Below are 14,536 nucleotides of genomic sequence, written 5' to 3' on the forward strand. Positions count from 1 at the left end.
CTTCACTGGACTTACTCTGAGTTTATTATCAGGTAACATGTAGCATCCTGTAGCTTTGAGGACATCTGCTCTCACAAATAGTAGAAAATGCCACTCTTTTTGAAATCAGTGGATATTCGGGGAACAGTCTTCATGTTTGGTGCTGCTTTTCTCTTACTTGCTACAGGAATGAAGTAAAACAGTTCACAGACACCTAGATGTTCATTGATAAATGGCACAACAGTCCTGGGTGGTAACAAGGGAGAGCAATTCACTCTAACTCTTAGATTAAGAATTTGAGTCTTAGGCTGAGAAGATCCTGGCCAAAATTCTCTTAGTTTACAGTGCATGCTGGCACCTCTGTGTTTTCAAGACTCTGTTGGGAGAATTCAATCAAAACTTGTTATTATTTCATCATTCACCTCTTATTCTTGTTGTTTGCTTATTTAATGAATGATTATTCTCCTGTTTTGGTATTTTATATAGCTATGGGAAACTGAGTTTCAATTTCTCCAGTGGTAAAATGTGAATTATAATCTCTACTTCTGAGAGTTCACATGAGGAATTAATGAGATAATATGCCCAAAGTATTGAGAACCTTGCCTGGGAAGCAGTACTTGAACAAATGATCTTCCATTTTTTCTAGTTGACCTTCAGCCATGATTTCAGCCCCTGTATTTCAGCCTCTTTTTGTGGGTGCCTGCACACACTTTTCAAACCCCAAGGAAACTCCACTGTTGCTATGCTTTTGACAATAAACAACAGGAATGGGGATTTATGACAGTGAGTCATAGGGCTTTTTCTTTTCTGATTGGAAAAAAAAGCAGAAGCTTCTATCTTCAATTTTGTATTTTCATGCTTTTTTAGGGGATGATGCTGATGACTTGTGAGTCATATTTAAGAGGAGGGATAGAATTTAAAGGTGGAAGAAAAACAGAAACAGAAGGGGGGAGAAGAGACAGAGAGAGAGAGAGAGAGACAGAGAGACAGAGAGAGAGACAGAGAGAGAGACAGAGAGAGAGACAGAGAGAGAGAGAGAGAGGAGAGGAGAGGAAAGAGACAGAGAGACAGAGAGAGAATGAGAATAAAGGAAGAGATCACTCTAGGTACCCAACCTCATGAAACACTGGCCCAGATCAGCTACACTGCCAGAATCAGCTGACATGTCACATGGAAGAAAGGGGGAATATATACACAGGCATGGTAGGGAAAGCGTAAACAAAGGATGGCTTTAAAAGGACAGTGGATTAAAATATGTTTGTTTGTTTATTTATTTATTTATTTATTTATTTTGGGCTGCTCAGGATGCCTTCAGGGCTGGTCTGGTTTGGTTTGAGGATGAGGGGATCGAACCACAGCATCCTGAGCCTGACTGCTTTGTTTCAGCAGGCACTTAAACACCTGAGCTAATGGGCAGGCCCCCTTAAAATATGTTTAAATATGTGAGTTCAACATTAGAGAATACAAATAAAAACAACTTAGCATTTTGAAAACTGGAAACTAAAAGGGAAGATTCATGGATTTTTCTTCTTAATATCAAAAGGGTGACCAAATAGAAAATTTGGGAAAGTTTCTTATTTCAGCTAAGGTATAAAAATAATGATATTATTAGAGTATAATAATTTATAATGGAAACCTTAATAAACTAATGGATGCAGGCATTAAGCATTACTAGCTGATAAAAACAAAACAAGGCACTAAACACTGTACATCTTGTTAAAGACCCTTATGTTACTAATGCAGTATTCTTGATTTAAAAAACCAAGCTGGAATTTAATAAAAATTTTATACCAATCTATAAGAAATACAGAGTTATAAAATTATTTAAAATGACACCACAGGGTATGAAGTAAACAAAATCTAGAATGTGGGAAACTGTTGGACCAATGATTCAGTTCTTCAACAATGCACTTCAAAGAACAGGAAGAAATAGAGGGGGAAACTGAAAGAGACTTGAGAGATATATTAATTACAGTGTATGGGATTCATTTTGATTCTGTTTCAAACAAACTGAAAAAATATATAAAATATTGAGACAGTTGAAAATGTGAATACTAGCAAGATATTTCCTAACACTAAAATATTGATTATTTTAAGGTGTGATAATGGTACTATAAACTAAGTATGAGTTAAAATTTTATGATGTTTAGGATCTCCTATAACCTAACACTGAAGGTAGGGGCATAGAACCATTATTAGGAATGAGTTGATCATTGTTAGATGTGGATAATGGTTACATTGAAGTTCATTTCACTATTGTATGTTTATATGTGCTTAAGATTTTCTGTAATATAAAATGGAAGAGAGAGTTAGGACAGTTGAGTTTGAGGGGTGAGGTAGGAGCTCTCCCCTAAATTATGAGTTGTTTTCAGCACCTAGAGGTAGTTCTGGGATTAGGAAAGTGGAATTAATTTACTATTTACTGGTGCTTGAATGGGTGGTCCTGGAAGGATTGAGTGGTATTAAGTGAATATTTATGGCAAAGACTTGTGAATTGAAGTGACATATATTACTTTAATGCCAGAGGATTTAAAACCCATAAAAAATGTGCCTTCCACCAGATGTGGTGGCACACACCTGCAAGCCTAGCATTCCAGAGGCTGAGGTAGGAGGATATCCTTTTGAGTTCAAAATCAGCCTGGGCTATAATAGTGAGTTCCAGGCCACCCTGAGCTACATAGAAGGGCCATGTCTCAAAAACAAAACAAAACAGAACAAAATATTCCTTCTTTCATGCATAGCAAATAGTATCATTTGAGATAATGGTTGGCTACAACCGCAGGAGTGGGATTACTGGGTCATATGGTAGTTCTATTTCTTTGTTTGAGGAACAATGACTAATTTACATTTGCACTACAGTGTATAAGAGTTCCTTTTTCTCCACATCCTCTCAAGCACTTTATTTTATTTACTTTAAATAACTATTCTAGCTGGGCATGATGGTGCATGCCTTCATGCTGTAATCCCAGCACTCAGGAACTGAGGCAGAAGGATCATTGTGAGGTCAGAGCCACCCTGTGATACATAGTGAGTTCAATGCCAGTCTGAACTGTATAACAACATCTTGTCACCAAAAAAAGCAAACAAGAAAACATTCTAACTGTGACAAGATGATATTTCATTGTAGGTTTTTTTTTTTTTTTTTGTATTTTAGTGAAGGGTCTACAGAAGGTGTTCAGGGTCTCACTACTAGATCAGACTTGTAGTGATCTGCCTGTTTATAGCCTCCCAAGAGCTGAGATTACAGGCATGCACCGACACACCCAGTCTCAATGACTGGCTCAGCCCGCCCTGGGGACAGCGCCAGCATGGCAAGCCTGGGGATTAAACCCTGGGCCCCTGTGCCTGCTTGCGGATGTTTTCATCTGCTGAGGTAACTGACTGGCCCTGATAAGGCCTTTTAAGCTAGTTTATTCTAAATTTATGTCTATGCATTATATAAAAAGTTGTTTTAAGATTTATGATAATGTCATGGTATATGGGAAATAGAAATTCTCACCTGTCAGCTGGAATTAGTACAACCAGCAATTTGGAAATACTTAGTTAAATTTAAGATGCATATACTCTAAGGCCCAGTGGATCCACACATAGGTCAACTGTGAGAATCACATGTGTGTACAAGGAGACATGTGCAGCACTTTATACTTTGGCAAAATATTAAACAAAATATCCAACAATGGGGTAACAATAAGTTGCAGTGTATTATACAATGGAGTATTCCTGCATTTATTTATTTATTTATTTATTTATTTATTTATTTATTTTTTTAATTTTTTTTTTTTTGCGGAACTGGGGATTGAACTCAGGCCCTTGCGCTTGCCACGGAAGCGCTTATTCTACTGAGCCATCTCCCCGGCCCTCCTGCATCAATTTAAATTGATGAACTAGATGTATGAAATTGAATACATTAGGAGAACATGTTAAAGAAAAATAGAAGTGGAAGCCACAGTTTCATTATACTCAAGGTGGTGGCTCATGATCACATAACTACAACTTAAGTCACCTTGATTCTCCCAAAGTGCTAGCTCTAATCACAATCAAAACACAAAAGGTTAGCAAAAGGTTGTCATTCAGTACTGTCAATCAGTTATAGTCATATCAGCTCAAATGGCTCTACTTGCCCAAAAGACAATGTTAATACTCTAGATGACAGCCAGTCAGCAAAAAGGTCAGACTACTTCCTCCCTTGTTTTTTATTTTTTCCCCATAATTTTATTGATAAACAAATAGCAATGAGACAGTTTCAAATCAAATTGGTAGGACAGTTTCAATAATTAACACATTGCATACATTCTTCCTAGTGGTTAATTGCTGTATAAGATGTGGACATGATATCCTATTTACAAACATCATTAGAACAAATCCCTCTATTCATTAAGAGAATGTAACTATATATCTATCCTAACCACTTTGAATACACAGATACAAAATGGACATTCATCTGTATACGGTTTTTTGTTAAGTTCCGTTATTTGAATATTATAGGTGTGTTAACTCAGCAAAATATTCCAAAAGAGTCCAGTAGTCCATAATAGTATTGGGTCTTCCGCTTGACTGGAAATGTCAGAAACTGTTGACCTGAGTCCCCTACAGCTCAACATAACAGCATGGCTTTACTTCCTATATTTCATTCTCATACTTTTCTGCTGGATGGTTAGGACCAAGGTAAAGCAGGACCTATGCAACAAGAGTTGGAGCTTTTGGGTCTGATAAGGTCAGTGAAATCCCCTCAGGATTTATTCTGAGATCCTGTACCTCAGATTGTAGAACCTTTGTCAGTGTCAGCCATGTGGATGAGTCATGGCCATTTCTTGGCCAATGTGCTCTCTGTGAAAGCCTGAGAGAATGTTTTCTCTTCATGTGACTCTCCTTAGGCACACTCTACATCATCAATCACCTTGTAAATGGAACTGGAAATGCTGTGAGCAGAGCATCTTACCATTTTGGGTTCCAACAATCCTGGTTTGGAAATATGTTTTCACCATTTTAAAAAACTTGATCCAGTATTGGTTTTGGCCAATGTAACATGAACAAAGAAAGTTTTGAAAGTATATAGATGATGTAATAACATTTATATAAACACTGAAAACATTATAAAATACTAAGTAGTTAATTTGTACAGGTATTATGGGGCAGGCACTCACATTGCATCAAAGCTCAGGGACATCTAAGAGTACTGAGGTTGTGACCCTGCTTGTCTAGCATAGATTCACAGTGCGGTACATTTATATAAACATGACTTAGCACACTTAAACATACATGTGCTGTTTATGGCACTATGTAAGAATGTAAATATGAGATAATAACCTGCATAAGAATTATATAGTAAAGACAGAGGCCACCCTGGCTCTTGCTCTCTGCCGTGCTCCATGACGCCTGCTATTGTTGCTGATGCTTTTCACATGTGCATTCTTTAACCTTTGGGCCTCACCTGTAAAAATCTCCCTTAGGCCTCCTGAGTGGGCTAACAACTGGTGTAGTCAGTAGTACATTGAGGTGAGTGGTCATATGGAGCCTGTGGAAACAGCACCCAAAGGCAAGGGAGAGCCCCAGGGAATAGCTCTTACATGACCCCAACCTTACCGTAGGTACTTGTATCCACCCTCTTGATTGCTTGGAGGGCCTTGGAGAACTAGGAAAGAGTATATCTGCAGCCTGTGGATGTCTTCCAAGCCTGGGAAGTGAGAGGCAGAAAAATTCCTCCTCCTCATCATGAAATGGTGGGGTGGGTGGCTTGGCTGTTTTCCACTCTCTTCTGCTGCATAAATCAAGAGGCAGATGGCCTTGTCTGACAAGTAGACCAGCTTCAGTTGATAGAGGAGGACCTTGTACAACAGCTGGCTACTGCAGGGCTCAGGTTGCAAGGCATGGCAAGCAGTGCCTCCTCCAGCAGTGTCTCCAGAAACGTAAGTCCTCATGTCTTAGAAAACTCCCAGGAAAAATCCCCTGCTTTTGCATCCTAGGCCAGATGTTCATCAAAACGTGGAAGTGGAGGAACTCCTAGCCCAGGGAGGAGGACTGGGAGGGTGGCCTTGTTCTACCCAGCACACCACATACACAACCTGTATAGCCATGGAGCCGCTGGAGCTGGCAAAACAAAGCAGAAGGTGGGTGAAACAGTGCCTGTGTGGCTACTACAGCTGTGGGACAATGGGGCTGATAACATGCTATTAACCCCACGGGAGATGTCCCAAAGAGCTAGCATAGCCAGCACTCTCTCTATGAGATAGGTCCTGCAGGGTATGCACAGGACAGCCCCAAAAGCAGGCTGCGATAAATGGTTGGCAGCAGTTCACTTGGTTTGGAAGAATTCAGGTAACCTGCCAGAGCAAGTCACTACATAGACTTGATAACTGTGCTACATGAAATGGGCATGTGGCAAATGATGTCAATGCTGCAATACCTTAGCCCAGATGAGGAACTGCAGACAGCATGCACTCCTGGAGAGCAGGTGGGTTGACACGTTTGGGTGAATGGCAGCCCTTGTAGCCCCTTTTACATATCACTCAATCCATGACGCTGTGGATGCTTAGGCCAAACTGGGAGATGTGGAAGTGAAGAGCCAAGGTAAGGTAAGATCTATAAAAACTGTACTGTGTGAGCAAAGGAGAAAAAGAAGGGGGGCCCTTGGCAAGTGGGGCCATCCCCCCAAAGACAGGCTGTGAGAGACCTAAAGGTCAGTCAGCACCAGATCTGGACAGACCTGCTGGCTGCTGGCCTAGCCACAGACAAGTTAGGCAGGCAACCTTTGGATGTGGTGCTGACTCTGTGGAGGGAGTTATGCCCTGAGCAGCAATACTGGCCCATGAGACAGGGCCAGAGGGCCAAAGTAGCCTTAGTGAAGCAGGAAGAAGTGACACTGGCCTCCTTTTACCCTGATTAGGAGGCAGGCCAGTGTACCTGGGTCTTGTGGCTCCCAGAGGCCACATGTAGAGTTGACTGTTTACTGTCCTCCCAAATGTGCAGTGTATACTAGTGTTGGTGGATACTGGAGCCACATTAACACTAACATACAGCAATACAGACCATTTTACAGGACCTACTGTGCATACAGAAGGGTATGGAGGTGACTACCTCATGCTCTGGAAAGCCCAGCTGACTTTAGGTATCAGGCGCTTGCCTGCATGCCTATATGATGTTTATGTTTCCCCAGTTGCTGAATACATACTGCAGATGGATGCATTGATTGGTGTTCAGCTAGACACCATGCAGGGAGAATTCCAGTGATGAATTCGTATGGTAAAAGTCGTAGTAAGAAGCCATCCAAACCAAGCATGGCTAGCTCTTCCACAGGCCAGAGGGATTGTGTATAAAGTAGTACTGTCCGCAAGGAAATGGTGAAGCAATAAAGTAGACTGTCTTGAAATTGGAAGAAGCAGGGGTGATATTGTCTGCACAGAGCCCTTCAGTATGGCCCATACAAAACCAATATAGATCATGGCGAATGACTGTAAAGATTCATCCTGATTCTTGCAATCACAATCAATTTGCCTTCACCCAGGAGGGCAGGCAGTGGACCCTCTGTATGTTGCCATAAGGCATTTGTGTAGCCCAACTTTGTGTTATGGCCTATTGGCCCAGGACCTGGCCACCTGGACCAAGCTGTGTCAGTTTTCTGTTGATGATATGTTAACCTCTGATTGCCTTGCATATTTAAAAGCTGCTGTGCACAGTCTGAAGGAAGCTTTGCTCATATGGGGGTGGGTTGTAGACAAAGACAACGTCCAGGGAACTGGCTTATCGGTCAAATTCTTGGGTGTTAGATGATGGGTTAAGACCAGACTCATGACAGTAACCCAATTTGCTGGGTTTTTGGTGGGCATCTAGCTACCCTACTGTGTCCTTTTTACCAGAAGACCAAAAGAGGCACAGCATGGGGCTGGATAGTTGCAGTAGAAGCTGCTTTTCAGGACTCAGAGAGGGCTATTGCATAGGTTCATGCCCTATAAGCCATTGACCCTAACCCACCATTAATCCTAACCATCAGTGTGGATGACAGTGGATTTGGCTAGGGCCCATGGCAAAAACAGGGAAGCAGAAGCACCCTGTTGGGTTTTGGTCACAGCTGTGGAAGGTAGCCAAGAACTGGTATTTCCTCATTGAAAAACAGTAGAACTGTACACTGCTCTTGATGCCTGTGAGGAATCATGGGACAAAGGGCTGGGTATGGACATGAACAGCCTGTCCCAGGAGTTGGGTGGCACATGTTCCTATTCTCACACATTGGGGAACATACCTCCAACAGTGGGCCTCTTTCTTGGCTAGTATGTTGGCAGCCAAACTGGCAACAGTTTTGGGGCCTGTGGTATAGATAGCGTAAGAATCCATCTGGGAGGATGGGCTACAAGACATGACCCCTAGTCCCTATGCAGAAAGGAAAGAGGGAAGGAGCCTTTATAGTGTTCAATGAGCTTTTATACACATTATCTCATCCACTTTTTACAACCTGCTTTACTGAAGGATGACATGGTTTTACACTTCAAGTGGAAACTTAATAGGAACACTAATGTGAGACCCTGGCAATGAATACACTTTTTCATCCAGGACAAAAACCTGGATACTCTTCTTCCTTTCTTCTGCTTCACCACCGATCCGCACTTCTTAGTGCTGAGAGGAGGGATGGAAAGATTCCTGATGAAGTGTGAACAGGAATACCATGTTGGAAAAGGGGAGCAACAAGAATACACTGAAGAAGAGCCAGGTATAAAGATGGCTGTGACCATATTGGGAATCATTGAGACGATGAAAGAGAACTGGTCCCACAAAGCCCCATTGCCTCTGTCTCCTTTGGGGCCTATAGGGACTTCTTCCGGCACAGTGAATCTCAAGGGAAGAACCCTTGCCAGAGGATGGAGGCTGTCAGGGTGCAGCTGGCCCATGGAAGCTTTTGGCTCTCTTTTTTTCTTTTCTTTTTCTTTTTCTTTTTTTTTTGGCAGAACCAGGGATTGAACTCAGGCCCTTGCACTTGCCAGGGAAGCACTTGTTCCACTGAGCCATCTCCCCATGGGAGCTTGCTGCTGAAGTCCCCTACCAACACCCACTGGTATCACAGTCTTCCTGTCTGCAAGAAGGTCCTGACTCCAAGGGTCAATCTGACATTTTGTAAAATTTTGCCTACTAAGAAATAAATGTTTTTAAAAAATTATTATTTTAAAAAAGGGGAAAGAGGGACCTCTGGCTGATGCTGGATATAGTAATGGATCTAGCCACACCTCAACCCCACAATAGACAGCAGTAGCTGTCCAGCCCAATATAGAAGACTCTGGTTTGAAACCAAAACAGGAAGGTCAAGCCAATGGGAAGAGTTGCCAACAATATGATTGCTTGTGATACATGAAGAAGCCACCCCCCACCATATCTGTCCACAGACAGTTGGGCCATCGTTAGGGGACTGATGCTCTGTCTCTTGTGGGGTGCTGACCTATGGTGAGACATATGGGAGCATGGCCCAAAGGCTGACCATGTAAGGAATCAAGGTTCTGGAAACCCTAGCTCAACATATGGCCTAGGTCTTAAATGTTGTGTGCCAGGCCTCCATGTTGCTTGTGGATAAGACTTCTCAAATGAAAAAAAAAGTGGTTTTGTAAAACCACATGACTATTAATTTGTTAACAATAGGTACTTGTGCCCTATTACATATAGAATAGTACATTTATAGACCCTCAACCTTTCAGAGGATGAAATGTGGGGAACCACTCAGACTGCTTCAAAGCTCTGGGGCATCTAAGGACACCTGAGGAGGTGACCCTACTGTTTAGTGCAGGCATATAGTGGGATTCAGTTATGTAATTATTACTTAGCACAGGTAAACATGCATGCACTGGTTACAGCACTATGTAAGAATATAAACATGAGATAACAACCTGTATAAGAATTATACAATAAACATTCAGGCAGCTCTCTCTTGTTCTCTGCTCTGCTCCATGCTGTCTACTGTTGCTGATGTTTTGTGCACATGTGTTCTTTAACCTTAGGACCTCACCTGTGAAAATCTCCCTTGGGCCCCCTGAGCAGGCCGACAATCCCTGAAAATCTTAACTTTCAGGAAAATGACATTCGGTACACTAACTTAAAGATATCCCTTCCCTGCCTGGGATAGTGGTGCATGCCTGTAAGCCCACCATTTGGGAGGCTGAGGCAGGAGGATCTCTGTAAGATCAAGGTAGTCTGAGCTACATAGTGAGTTCAAGGCTGATGTGAATTAGAGGGAGACCTTGTCTAAAAAAAGCCTAAAAACAAAATGCAACAAAACCCTGTTTTTTTTCCTTAACTATAAGATAGTCCAGTGATCAGAAGGTAATTAGAGGATGGATGAAAAAAGGTAGAGGGAAGTTAATGGGGATGAAAAGAATCAAAATATGTTATATATGTACATCGATATGCCATCATGAACTTCATTATGTTGTACAACTAATACTTGCCAATATAAAAGAAGAAATGAAGAAAGCAGTAATCCCAAAATCATTCCTGGAGGCAAGTATTATACTGATACCAAAACTGGAGAAAGACTCAACCAAAATAGAGAATTACAGGCAAATCTCCCTCATGAACATAGATGCAAAAATCCTCAAAAAAATCCTAGCAAGTAGAATACATCATCAAGATTATACACTATGACCAGGTAGGACTAATCCCAGGGATGCAAGGATGGTTCAACATATGCAAATCTATAAATGTAACACACTACATTAACCAGAGCCCAAACCAAAAAAAAAACACATGATCATCTCAATCGATGCAGAAAAGGCTTTTGACAAATTCCAACAATCATTCATGATCAAAGCCCTACAGAAAATTGAAATAGATGGCCTTTACTTCAATCTGATAAAATTCATCAATGACAAACCAGCAGTCACATAATTTTCCAAATGGGGAAAAATTGAAAGCTTTCATTCTCAAATTAGGTACAAGACAAGGATGTCCCCTATCACCACTCCTATTAAATATAGTTCTGGAATCATTAGCTAGAGCCATTAGACAAGAGAGAAAAATAAATAAGAATAGGTAAAAAAGAAGTTAAACTATCATTACTTGCAGATGACATGATACTCTACTTGGAAGACCCAAAAAGCTCCACCAAGAAATTCTTAGAATTAATAAACAAATTCAGTAGCATAGCAGGTTACAATGTTAATATCCAAAAATAAATAGCATTCCTCTACACAGATAACAAACTCAATGAGAGAGAAATTGGAGAAGTAATACCCTTCACAATAGCATCCAAAAAATGAAATAGAAATTAATCTAACGTACTAAAAGATCTTTACAATACTCTGGAAAAAGAGACTGAAGAGGATTTCAGAAAATCAAAAGATTCCTTGCGGGACTGGTGAGATGGCTCAGTAGCACCACATACCAACCAGCGCTGCCCCCTGGTGAGCTGAGCTGGCCACACACACACACACACACACACACACACATAAATTTTTTAAAAAACTAAAAAAAAATAAAAAAAAAAGATTCCTTGCTCCTGGATAGGAAGAACCAACATTATGAAAATGGCCATAGTCCCAAAATTGTTATACGGATTCAATGTAATCCCTATCAAAATACCATCAACATTCCTCACAGAGCTAGAGAAAACATTCTTAAAATTTATTTGGGCCCAGACAAGACCTAGAATAGCAAAGACAATCCTGAGCAACAAAAGCAAGGCAGGAGGCATTGCAATCCCTGACTTGAAATTATACCACAAAGCTACTGTGATAAAATCAGCATGGTACTGGCAAAAAACAGACCCAAGGATCAATGAGACAGATTAAAAGATGCAGATACAACTACAAAGACACTGAGCCATCTCATATTTGATAAAGGCACCAAACATATTCACTAGAAGAAACATAACAAATGGTGCTAGAAAAACTGGCTCTCCACATGTCAAAAACTAAAACTTGACCTGGGTCTATCACCATGCACTAAAGTCTTTTTTTTTTTTTGTATTTTAGTGCAGGGTCTACAAGGTCTCACTACACAGATCGGACTTGTAGTGATTCTACTGTTATTAGATTCCCAAGCGCTGGGATTACAGGTGCAGGTGCACACCACTATGCCCAGTGTCAATCTCTGTCTCAGCATGCCCCAGGGGCAGGGCTGGCACGGCATGCCAGGGATTGAACCCCAGCTGCTGTGCTCTGCCTAAGCAGGTGCTTTAATCCACTGAGCTATCTGGCCAGCCCTAAACTAAAATCAAAATGGGTTAAAGACCAAAACATTAAAACAGAAACACTGAATCTCCTGGAAGAGAAAGTAGGTGGAAACCTTGAAGACATAGGGGGAGGCAGACAGTTCATGAACAAAAACCAAACAGAATGGTAAATACTGCAAAGAATCAACAACTGGGATCTCATCTTATTGAGAAGTTTCCATATGACAAAAAAAATCAACAGAGTGAAAAGACAACCCACAGAATGAGAAAAATCTTAATAATCATTCAGGCAAAGGGCTTCTATCTATAATATATAGAGGACTAAAAAAAGTTAGGGACTCCCAAAATTTAAAGACCCAATCTAAAAATGGGAATCTGAGATGAATACACATTTCTCAGAAGAAGAAATACAAGTGGAAAATAAATACGTGAAAAAAATGTTCCACAGCACTGGCCATTTGAGAAATGCAAATTAAAACAACATTGAGGTACCATCTCACCCCAGGAAGGATGGCTATCATAAAGAAGTCAACTAACAACAAATGTTGGGCAGGCTGTGGTGAAAAAAGAACACTTCTCCACTGTTGGTGGGAATGTAGACTGGTGCAACTACTATGGAAATCAGTGTGGAGACTCTTCAAAAAACTAGGACTGGAAATATCATTAAAACCAGCTATTCTCCTTCTGAGTATTTTCTTAAAAGAACTGAAAGCTTCATACCATAGTGATACATGTGCACCCATGTTTATAGCAGCACAATTTGTCATAGCCAAATCTTGAAAATAATCAAAATGACCATAACCTGAGGAATGGATAAAAGAGATGTGGTATTTTTATACAATGAAGTATTACTTATCTGTAAAGAAAGACGAACTTGAAGTCTTTATAGGTGAGTGAATGCAACTAGAGACTATACTCATAAGTGAAATGTATCAGAATCACATGTGTAAATATCATATTGTCTTCCTACTTTATGAACCTGAAACAAGAAATAAACCTTAAAAGTATAATAAATACAGTAAAACAGAGACAAACTGAATTTAAGGATTAAACAATGAAGATGAGAGAAATGAGAAAAGATAGGAAAAAGGATGGGGGATGGGCCAGTGAGATAGCTCAGTGGACTAAGTGCCTGCTTAGGCAAGCTCAGGGACTGGGTTGGATGTCCAGCACCATCAGCCATGCCATCCCCGTCCTGGGCACCGTAAGCCGGCTACTGTGGGTGGGCGTGGTGGCATATGCCTGTATTCCCAGCACTGGGGAGGCTGAAAGCAAGATGATTACTATTAGTCTGAGCTGCACAGTGAGATCCTGTAGAAAATACATTTAAAAAAAAAGGAAGGTAGAAAAACATGTAAGTATGTATTACAGGATGGCTGAGATGATTGTACTAATAATATCCATTAGCTTTTTTGAAAATAATCAGTTAATGTTTAGAATTTTCAGTTTGACTAATCCTGTATGCTGATGTCTGTGATCGGAACAACTACATTGAGGACAGCAATGTGTAATACAAAACCCATGGTTGACTAGCTCTCATCTTGGTCTTCTAAATGTGTACCATTTCTAAGATCTTAACAGTTATTATGCTCTCTTCAAAATAAATTAAAACAAAAAAGACAAGGAAAAGATTAAGATTTCTTGAAAGGTTTCAATTATTTCCCTAATCTTGTATAACTATATCTGTTAATCTGAGCTAACAAATTTGACAATAAAAATAATATAACAATCATTTTTTTTGTATTTAGGACAGGGTCTATAGGGCCTCACTACATAGATTGGATTCATAGTGATCTTCCTGTTTTCAGCCTCCCAAGCACTGGGATTACAGGTGCGCACTGCCCAGTCTCAACTGCCATCTCAGTGCACTCCAGGGGCAGGGCCGGCATGGCATGCAAGGGATCAAACCCTGGCTGCTGTACTCTACCTAAGCAGATGCTTTAGTCCACTGAGCTATGAGGCCAGCACAACAACTGTTGTTAATTAGCTATTCCTGTTTTGAAAATCTGTGACATATGTATTGTATGTTATCCTGTTTTTGTCTTTTTTTTTCTATTTGTTTTTGCTTCTGTTTTTTTCTTCCAGCTTTGTTCATAAAATTTTATTTTGTGGAAAATTTAACACTCTCTCAAAATAAAAGGATATTTTCACTTCAAAATAAACATCTTAAAAATATGCTTCGCTTTATGAAAAGCAAAAATTACACTCAAATAAATAGAATACATAAATTTCCAAGATCAATATGTTCTCCTCTCTGACTTCTTTTTTTTTAATTTTTTTTTGTTTTCAAAGTTTTATTGATAAACATATAGCAATGAGGCAGTTTCAAATCAAATCGAAAGTACAGTTTCAACAAATAATACACTGCATATATTCTTCTTAGTGGTTAATTGCTGTACAAGAAGTGGACTT

General features: G+C 40.3%; 1 pseudogene; it reads left to right on the plus strand.

Annotated features, from left to right (window-relative positions):
• Positions 1 to 8,598: 8,598 nt before the first annotated feature.
• Positions 8,599 to 14,536, plus strand: part of LOC101571711 — a 46,284-nt pseudogene continuing 40,346 nt past the window's right edge.

Source organism: Octodon degus, unplaced genomic scaffold, assembly GCF_000260255.1.
Source record: "Octodon degus isolate 3935 unplaced genomic scaffold, OctDeg1.0 scaffold00201, whole genome shotgun sequence".
Lineage (NCBI taxonomy): Eukaryota > Metazoa > Chordata > Mammalia > Rodentia > Octodontidae > Octodon > Octodon degus.